At 45.2% G+C, this 10345-nt stretch overlaps 1 long non-coding RNA gene across 1 annotated transcript; it reads right to left on the bottom strand.

Moving 5' to 3' along the window:
* Nucleotides 1-1897: 1897 nt before the first annotated feature.
* Nucleotides 1898-5387, bottom strand: LOC114814246. Its single transcript, XR_003762006.1, has 3 exons — nt 5272-5387; nt 4191-4267; nt 1898-2345 (listed from the first exon to the last, which is right to left on the bottom strand). It is a non-coding gene; the product is annotated as an uncharacterized LOC114814246 (long non-coding RNA).
* Nucleotides 5388-10345: the final 4958 nt, after the last annotated feature.

The raw sequence follows: 10345 nt of genomic DNA, 5'->3' as shown, positions 1-10345 counted from the left end.
CTTGAGGATGCTGGTGATAATACTAATAACGATGATATATTGGTGGTAAGTAATAATAGATACGCATGTGACCTTTCATGTCGGGATTTGAGAGTGCTTGCCGGGGCAAGTGTCTTATGCTTCCACGGTACTTCTCTAGAAGTAAAGTGCACTGCAAAAAGTGATTGCTGAGCAGATCCCAATACTGTACTACCACATTCTGTTTTTTTATGATTTTTGCCTAAGCACTTCAGAACCATTTGTTGAGGGCTACAACTTAAGTCTCCTGTAAGTGGGGTTTGGCAAGAATACAACCCCCACCCTATAGGAAAACTGGGGGTGCATCAAGTAACACACATGTAAGGGTTGAATGTATGTAAGTGCTAAGAAGTGCTGTGACTATGTCCAGGAAGGATGGGTTTGTGAGTGGTTATGTGAATGTGGATTGCCCATGGTCATACAGGAGAGGAGAAGATGAACCATGGTGATGCTGTAAAAACCCAGAGACTGGACAGTGACACCCAGAAAAGCCCTCAGTGACATTTAGGGAATCCCTCCCATGCCAGCTCTTGAAGGCCCTGGGAGGGCCCACCACCCCACAGGAGCTGAAAGTCATCGGGGAGCTGGAGACTCATTCTTTTCTAGAAGGCCCGGCAGCGGGGCATAGAGCCTCTTCTCCTCAATACCTTGGCCTCAGAGAGGGCCTAGGGCTGGCCATCTCCTGGAGTGGAGATACGAAGATGTGAAAGACTGTTCTGTGGTCTCTGAGGACTTAACTGGGGACAACGAGGTGTCAGTTACCCCATCCTCACAGCACTTATGTAGCTATCCTTACACTTAGTTTTTTCCCTTACCTGTAATTTATTGAATTGCCTTTCTCCTCTTCTAAAGGGAAAGTTGCTTGAGGCCAGGGATCATACCTGCCAACTGTATTGTACTCCCTAAGGTGCTTAGTCCAGCTCTTTACACAAAGTAAGAGGGTAATTTTTACTTTTGATTGATTGATTTAGTGAAGATACAAGTTGCAGATGCTGATTGGGGGTGTGTGTGTGTGTGCACACACATGTATATGATAAGGGAGAGGGTGTATAGAAGGTGGAAGTCCAAGTAATAGTGTTCAAAGGGAAGCTCTGTCTGGCTAGCCTGAGTTTCCCTCACCGCGCAGTCCACTGTCGTGCAGATTAGCCTTACTGAAACCCATCTGCGAAAACTGCCAATTGAATTTGAGGGTTTGGGGAGCACTGCTGACTGAGACCTTTAGTCTGACCTGATCTGGTGGTGTTGGGAACTAATCAGGGAAGGCTTCCTGGAGGAGGTGGGGGATATTAGAGGGCCTTTGGCACTCTGAAAATCCAGGGTTGGGGTGGATGTTGCTGTGTTGGTAGGCCCAGGCAAATATCACCCTTACTGCTCCCACTACACATCTAGTGGGCTCAGTGACAGACTCCTTGGATCCTAAACTATCTAAAACTTTGCTAGGTCATTAAGCCTGGACACTTGCCAAATAAAAATGGGTCAATGAAAGGAAGAAAACAACACCTGCTTGCTTTAGTGACTCATGTAGTCAAATTTTACACAACTATTATATACGACATTTACATTCCTACGTCAGTTCAACTGATGGAGAATGAAGTGTTGCCATAAGTCTGGAGATGCGTAGTGATGCAATCATCCTACCAGTTTCTTGCTATTAATATATGTCTCTTACTCATTTTTAAAGGTAGCATAAATGAGAGTACTGAATATAAATGGCTTTTGTAAGTCATTCAGGCCAGTGAAGCATGTCATTGTTTGCGACCAGAGTTCCAGAGAGCCCTGTCTGGCTGATGGGTGCCCCACATCGTTTTCTCATAAATAAGAAACACAAACAATATTCACTTGGTTTAATGAATATTATAAAATAATGCCATATAAGAGGAGCCCCCAAAGCCAGGACTCAATGCATGTGCTTAATAGGGTCACCTTACTCTGTCATCTTTGGAGTTTTTGAAGCTTATATAGGCTGGCAATGTATAAATTATTTCTCCAGATGTACATTAACAAACATTTTATTATGATTTATTTTTTGGTTCTCTGAAAGATGAAGTAAGTTCTTTAGTATTAGCATTGCTAATGATTTTAATGAGGCATTAAAATGTTGCAGTATTGTAGGAACATTTTTCTTTTTTTAATATTATTTCATTAATATTTCACAGGAATGTTAATGTTAAATTGATTAAGGGACCTGGAAGAATAATCCACAAAGTGTCAAAGTGCTCTCACAGAGGGAAAGAGCCCCAGAAAGACAGGAAGCAGCGATGTGGTGAGTCTTAACGAAGTGTGCCTCTACGTTCCAAAACCTGTCGTGGCCTTTCAGTTGCCAATTCCTAAAATGAAGACAAAACATCAAGTAAGTATATTTTGGTTCTCGGCTCTCCTCTTGCATCCGGCAGGAATCGACCCCTCAGTCCTCACCACAAGCTTGTTTCCTGCACTAGGAGGGAGAACAGGCATGAAAGAAATAGAGTATTTTAGCCTGGGGAAAGAAGGCGTTTCCTCCTGGGGAATAAGTAGGCCCTCGAAGGGACTGACCCCCTTTGGGTCTCCTGGATTTGCTGGTGAAGAAACATCTCGCTTCCAATTAATTCGACACCATCCTCACTCCCCCTCCCCCAGCTCAGATTCTCCCTGCTGCAGAAATGAGGGATTTGGAAAGTTTGCCTTGTGAAGCAACAACTTTCCAGGAGGCATCAGCTCCCGAGGGGGGTGAGGATCTGGGCATCTGACCCCTGGGAGCAAAGCGCCCTCACCTCCAGACACATCCCAGAGGTAAGGCAGGAGACTCGTCTCCGTTCTCTGTTCTCCATACCAGCTTCAACTTCGGCCACGGGCACTGATGCCGCAGGCGAACCAAGGACGGGCTGACCTTGGCAGCAGTACAGGGGGAGTTGACGCAAAGGAGAAGTGTTCTTGAATAAATTTTCCAATGTCACAGGCAAAAATAGCCTGTGTTGCGGCTTCAGCCTGTGTCTGCTCCAGGCAGGGACAGTGAGAAAGAGGTCTAGGGTGGGCCCCTGACAAACTGGTGTGTCCGTAAGTAGCCATGCCAGAGTCTCTCCCAAAGCCTCTGTATTTGCCATTCCCCATCCCAGTTCTTCCTGTTTGTTTAAAGGAATGAGGGTTGGTGCTTCAAAAGTTTTCATGAATCTGCAGCATTGACCTGTGCCCTGCTCTTCCTTATCGGATTTCTCTGCGTGTTAGCTGACTTCAGCTGTACTGCGAGCACTTATCCTATCCTGCCTTGATTATTGTAACAGCCTCCTTGCTGATCTCCTTGCCTTCCTGTTTCTCCCCAGTCCAGTCCATACTCTATTCTACTGCCAGAATCATTTTCCTTCAAAAGTGTTCAGACCATGTTTCTCCATCCCTCAAGAAACTCCAGTGGTTGCCCATCCATCTTCGCATAAAACAAAGACTCCTCATCATTGGCTTTAAAGCACTCAATCACCTTGCCCCCTCCTACCTCACCTCGCTACTCTCCCACTACTACCCAGCCCACACACTTCATTCCTCTAGTTCTAACCTTCTCAATCTCCTCTGTCTTGCCACCAACCTCTTGCCCACATCCTGCCTCTAGCCTGGAACATCCTCCCTCCTCATATCAAACAGATAATTGCTCTCCCCCTCTTCAAAGTCTTATTAAAGGTACATCTCCTCCAAAAAGTCTTCTCTGACTAACCCCTCCTCTCCTTTTCTCCCACTCCCTTCTGTGACGCCTTGACTTGCTCCCTTCATTCATCCTCCCTCCTTAGAGTCAGTTGCTAACTCTTCACTTGCTTTTTAAAAATTCTTTCAAAGGTTTTGAGGGAGGGAGTGGAACTTATTGACTAAGATAAGTTTTTTGGATGAACCATAGGTGAACCAATTATCCATACGAATCCTGCCCCTCAGTAAAATGGGATCAGGAATTGCCTGGCTGTTTACACTACGACTGTTACTCTCTGACAAAGCACAGGAGCCTCCACCTTTCATTGGATTCTAGTAGAGTTCTGATTCCCCCATGAATCTAGTGTAGCTTCTGCTGTATGTGTTATCTATCCCTTCCTCACTTTCCCCATGCACTGAAAGGTTACCTCATTCCATCACCTAGGTACGGTCAGCATAAGGCATATCTCACAGCCACTGCTGAAAATGTCAGGGAATCGACTTTCGTTTTAAGTGAGCTAAAATACCTTAATCTGGTAATTGGTGACTGAGCGGAAAGTCGTAGATTTCAGAGTTTCATTTTGAAGGTTGGTGGGTTGGAGACCTAAAAGATATTGGGAACAAGTGGGATTGGGTGGTGGTTGTTGTCTTATGCTGTCGAGTCGTTGTCTGACCCATAGCAACGTCATGGATGCATCTCTTCCAGAACACCCCACCTCTATCTGCAGTCGTTCTGGAAGTGTATCCATAGAGTTTTCATGTTAAAAATACGGAAGCATTTTACCATTGACTCCTTCCATGCAGTAAACCTGAGTCTCCACCCTTGATTCTTTCCCATGCTGCTACTGCCCAGCACAGGTGAGTTTTGACTTGTAGCAGATTGCCTTCTACTCACTAGCCACTGGCCACGCTAGGAATGGAATGGGTAGGCTTCTGCTCGACTCTCCCTTCCATAGTCGAGACTGGTAGAATTTTGGAAACTCAGGTGCGACCCTGAGAGGTGATTGGGTAGATAGGCCTCAGTCAATCAGTCATTAGTATTCTTTGAGCACGGGGCATGTGAAGCAGTACTAAGCATCTGGCAGAGGTCTGAGTTAATAGCATAAAAAGTCAGATCTAGTCTGGAGTCATTGCAGCTTGCTTAGCACATAATAAGCCCTTAAGAAATACCATCATTTTGCTCAGAAACCTTCTGCTCCTCTCAGCCCCACTCTTGGAAACCTGGGGGCAGCAAAGCTGGAAATCAAGTCCCAAAGTCATGGGTTGGGGTGGGGTGAGGGGGACAGAAAACAGTGGCTCCTCCCACAGCTGGAAACACAAGGGGCAATGACTTCCATCTCCCACCTGGCATTGGGACTGAGGGCATGGTCTTAAAAGCTCAGCAGGATTCCACACTGCTCCAGAGCCCAGAATTCTTTAGCATAGATCCTCAAATTCCTTGTCGTTTGTCTTTAAAGGACTGGGAGGAGAGGATCTTGTTGTAATGGAGCTAGTTCCCTGAGTTTTGTAGTCCTGAAGCACCTTAAGGACCTCTTCATAGAGGGGTCCTCCGGCAGTAGTTTTTCCCTAGCTTTCAAGAAACGTGAAAAGCATTAGTTGAGATCATACCGGCAGGATGTTTTTTCAGTGAGATCACAGCTTCGTATGGGCTTCCTGAACGGCCAGTTAATCCACGATTGACAGCTGCTGCCTAAGGATTGTTGGTGTTTTCAGGCTGTTTTCCCCCCTCGCCTGCTGCCCTGCTCCTGGGAGAGATTGTCTATTCATTCATTCAGTTGTTTTAGCTGAGCACTTACTGTGTACAAAGCACTGTACTAAATGCTTAAGAAAGTACAATATAACAATGAACAGGCACATTCCCGGCCCACAGCGAGTTTACAGGCAGCAAGGTGAGGGGATAGGTCTGAAGCAGAGCTGAAAAAGTCTGAAATGCTGTCAGGCAGATATCTACAGATATCTATCATCCTCTTTCCTCTCCCTCACCATCTCCCCTGCCAGGCAACCAGACCAGACTAGTATTCAACATCCTTCTTGAGGCTGCTTATCGTTTCTCACCAGATAGGAGGCTATTGAAACCACACTACCAAGTCACTCATGTGCATGATCTTCTCAGTCACCACCCCAACCCTACGTTTTATACATGCATGTGTAGCACAAACTATCCTAGGCCATGACCAATTCATTACTCTTATCCAGAGAAAATCTGCAGTCTCCTGGGTCCTTGGGGCCCTAGACATATTGTTAAAGGGAGAAAACTCCTCATTATTAGACTGAAGGATCCTAAAGCCCCCATAACCAAACGGTGGCATGAGTTCAGAGCTGCTGGAACAAAGACTTTCGGCATGGACACACTGATCCTTAGGTCTGGGGTGATATTTTTAGCGCTCATGATGCTCTAGCACCTGGAACCTGGCTAGTTGGGATGAGGGAGAATATTCTTTTCATTTATGTTTGTTATTGTTGTATAGGGTTTTGTTAGGCTGCCTCAACATCCTTGTTAGTATGTGTCTTTCTATCTCCCCCCCAGACTGTGATTTGCTCTTCCAAGTGCTTAGTACAGTGCTTTGCAAAGACAGAAATAGCAAGTGGTTCAAAGATGATACTGTAGACAGTGAGACGTGATAGAGAGTCTCTTGCCCACTTCCACTCTGTGTCCATGAAGCAACTGAGAGCAGCATGGCCTAATGGGATAGAGCATGAGCCTTGGAGTCAGAATGACCCAGGTTCTAATCCTGGCCCTGCCACTTGTCTGCTGTGTGACCATGGGCAAGTCACTTCACTTCTCTGTGCCTCAGTTACCTCTTCAGTAAAATGGGGATTAACATTGTCGAGCCCCATGTGGGACAGGGACTCTGTCCTTCCTGACTAGCTTGCATCTACCCCAGCATTTAGTACAGTGCCTGGCTCATAGTGTCGCTTAACGAATACCATAAAAAAATGAACACGAAGCTGAGCACATTTTCTGTTTCCTTGCCAGTCAGGAGAATGTTGCTTAGGTATCAGTGGTTAAGAGAGGAAAGAGGTGTCCTACTGCCAGCAGGACCCATGGTTGAGTGGTGCTTTGTAGCAGCAGGGATGGTTTACCCTGAGCCATCCACACACTCTGTCAGGACTATGCTTTGCCGACTGCAGGTAGGGAGGTGATCCTGTCTATCTGTTTTGTTTTTTGTTCCCTTTCTCCCCCCTTTTGGACCATGAGCCCATTGTTGGGTAGAGACTGACTCTGTTACCAAATTGTACTTTCCAAGCACTCAGCACAGTGCTCTGCATGCAGTAAGCACTCAGTAAATATGACAATAAATATGATTGAATGAACGTTAGTTCCCAGGTAAACAACATCCCCTGGAGTCAAAGGGAATTCTACTCTGGCTCAGAGGGCGGAACTTGCCTCAAATATTTCCCACTGAATTTGGGGCACCCAGCGAGGCGGCATGAAGGCCAAGACAACAGAAAGGTTTTCGTGGCCCTAACCCACGCCTCCTTCGGGAACCATTGCACTATCATTTTGTCATTCCTCTGCGGGAAAACTTTGGGCAAATGCAATTTCCTGTTGAAGCGATCATTAAATCACAGACTTTCAAAACAACTCCAGTGAACTGCAGGATGCACCAACTGATTGCTGCTGGCCCACAGCCCCCAAATGAAGATGTATGATCAGTATTTGTATTAAGTATTCTGTTTGAACACGGCAGATACATATTCATTAGCAAACAGAATAGCCAGAGGGTTTGCACTTTGTAAATGTTTCCCGTGCCCCCACCCCCACCGCCTGGCAGCCCCGGTGGAAAAAAAAGTCACCGTCTTCCCCACCGTGTGCAATCTTAGAGTCTGTCATTCCCACGAAGAAAAGTCAGCTCTCTATTGAGCACATTGTTGGTGAGAGATAGACAGTTACAGGGCCCCTCTGCCCTTGAGCTGTTCCATTAGTGCATGGAAAACACCTTGCAGCCTGTGACAAGCGCAGCAGATCGGCACTAAATCAAAAATCAGTGCCAGCCAGGGATCTAAGCCACCATGAAGGTCACAGCCATCAAGTGCATGCCATCTCAATCCAAACAAAACACATTGGCTACAGGGGGATTTTCTCAACTCACAATAGGTGACAAACATGTCATGTTAGAGTAATCCTTTTGAGCAGTGAATGGGGGAACTGACCTTTTAAGTACTTTTGAGTATTTAATCAAACTCTGAAGAAGCTGGTGGTAATTTTTGGTAATAGTAGCTGCTGTACCTGACACCCTAGACTTCCGTGAACCCGGAATTCCTTTTCAGCATACACTGCGTCTGTTTGGGTGTTGGGTCTCTTGAAAGGAGATGAAAATATGTCAGTTGCTTTAGGTTTGCTCCCTTGTTGTGAAAAAGAAATTGTGCTTTCGGTTCAATTAAGAAATGAACAGATTGTAGGAGTTTCAAATTGCTGATGTTTAATTGCTAATTCTGAGAGAAGGGTAATTTACACAGTGTGTTTGTGTTGTGTAAATTACTCATTCGTTTAAATTCACCTTGGTCAAGGGTGGGTCGTTAAAGTTGGGCCAGTGGTTTTTGGCATCTCCTAAAGATTAAAATTATCTACATTGTCTATTGAGGATTTTGCAAAAGGTGCAAACATTATTTTAGATGCCACTGACCAATTTCTTGCGGTCACCCCCTCAGAAACAGGAAACCGCCTCAACATGAACCATGAAGACTCTGATCTTTTGAACTGTGGAGTCACCATTTATCAGAAATCTGAATCTTTTGGTAGATACTGATGCCACAGTTCAGATCGTGTCCCCTATGTGATGCAGGTGGCAGTGTGTAAAATGAAAAATAGACCCCATCGAAGTACAGATTAACACTTAGAAGGGTGTATTTCTAAGAATAGGGGAAAAATATAGTGGAAAGGACATGGAGTCTGGGAGTCAGAAACATGGGTCCTAGCCAAAGCTTTGCCACTCTCTTTTTGCATGACCTTGGGCAGGTCATTTCACACTTTTGGGCCTCAGTTACTCAACTGTACAACTGGGGCAATAATACCTACTGCTCAGGGAGGTTGTGAGAATCAAAATGGAAAAAAAAATGAGATGAGAGCATTGTGAAAATTAAAGGTATTATCATATATAAATAATTTGCATAGTTAATGCAGTTGAGTTAGCCTGTTAAGCAATTATAAATAAATGAATTGAAACTTCTCCAACCTTTGGCTCTGTTTTGTTTCAGGGGTCAAAAGGAGAAGGGCAAGATCATTAAGTCTTGATGGGATCTCGGAGAGAAACATACTTGACCAAGAGAAGCACCGCACACCTGTCAGGCCACAGCGCGTTTGTTCATTCATTCATTCAATAGCATTTATTGAGCACTTACTATGTGCAGAGCACTGTACTAAGTGCTTGGAATGTACAGTTCGGCAACAGATGGAGACAATCCCTGCCCACTGATGGGCTTACAGTCTAATCGGAGGAGATGGACAAAAACAAGGCAACTTAATCACAATAAATAGAATCAAGGGGATGTACACCTCATTAACAAAATAAATAGGGTAATAAAAATATATACAAATGAGCACAGTACTGAGGGGAGGGAAAGAGAGGGGGGAGGAGCAGAGGGAAAGGCAGAGGGAAAGATGGGCAACCACTGGAGTTTTTTGAAGAGTGAGGTGACATGTCCTAAAAGTTTTTGTAGAAAAATGATTTAGGCAGCAGAGTGAAATAAAAGCTGAAGTGGGAAGAGACAGGAGGCTGGGAGGTCAGCAAGGAGGCTGGTGCAGTAATCCGGGTGGGATAGAATGATTGTATTAACGTGGAAGAGCAGCATGGCATAGTGGATAGAGCCTGGACCCAACCACAGTCCGGCCAACTGGGGGACCGAAGAGGGGATCTCAGGCTCCCCTCATAGAGGCACGTGGAGAGAAAGGGTCATTTGAGAATCAACCGGTTTGCGGTGGCCCTTTCCCAGCCTTGACCCCGAGGAGAGTGACGCTTGGCTTTCCCCAAGCAGGTCAACTTGGAGGAAACAGAAGAGCTGGACCTATGGAAGGGAGCGGGGCGCCATCTTCTGACAAACCCGAATAAATCCTCACTGTCCAGTGCAAACCGGAGAGAAACCAGCCCCCCAACCTGCGGAAGGACAAGGATTTCCAAAGTTGGCCCACAGCATCTTCCTTCAGTGAAGACGTGCTGACAGGGTTTTGTCATATCCTCCTTACAGCTTTCATTACGTTGAAGCCCACCTTTGAGTGACATGATTCATTTTAAATGAACTTGATTACTAATTTCATGGGATCACTAGCCGGGAAAGCGCTTGAACAGGGAACCCGCACAAAGGGTTTTTTTTTTTTTTGCTTTTTGCTTTTGTGTGTGTGTGTGTGTCAATTAACAAAGTTTTTGTATTCATCACTCATCAGTACTCAGCCGGTGAGCCTGCTCCATTTAAAAGCGCTGGCTTTTCACTTAATGCATCCCATCTGCTTCTGAAATAAATGGCAATAATCCGTGTTTAATTTTAATCAATGTATTACTAAATATGCAAATTATATTAAAAGCCGTGGTTTGAAAAAGCTTTCATTTGTAAATATGGTAGCTTCAAACAGGAAGCATATCTAAAAGCCATTTAGCTACAGTAGCCTAACTCTAACACTGTAGCTGATTTATAAAGCAGATCGCAAGTTGATCTTTCTCCCACAAGGGGATATGTAAAACTGTTG

This window comes from Ornithorhynchus anatinus, chromosome 1 (genome assembly GCF_004115215.2).
Source record: "Ornithorhynchus anatinus isolate Pmale09 chromosome 1, mOrnAna1.pri.v4, whole genome shotgun sequence".
NCBI classification, from domain to species: domain Eukaryota; kingdom Metazoa; phylum Chordata; class Mammalia; order Monotremata; family Ornithorhynchidae; genus Ornithorhynchus; species Ornithorhynchus anatinus.
The sequence above is the reverse complement of the archived record's forward strand: the minus strand, read 5'-3'. Positions and strand labels throughout refer to the sequence as shown.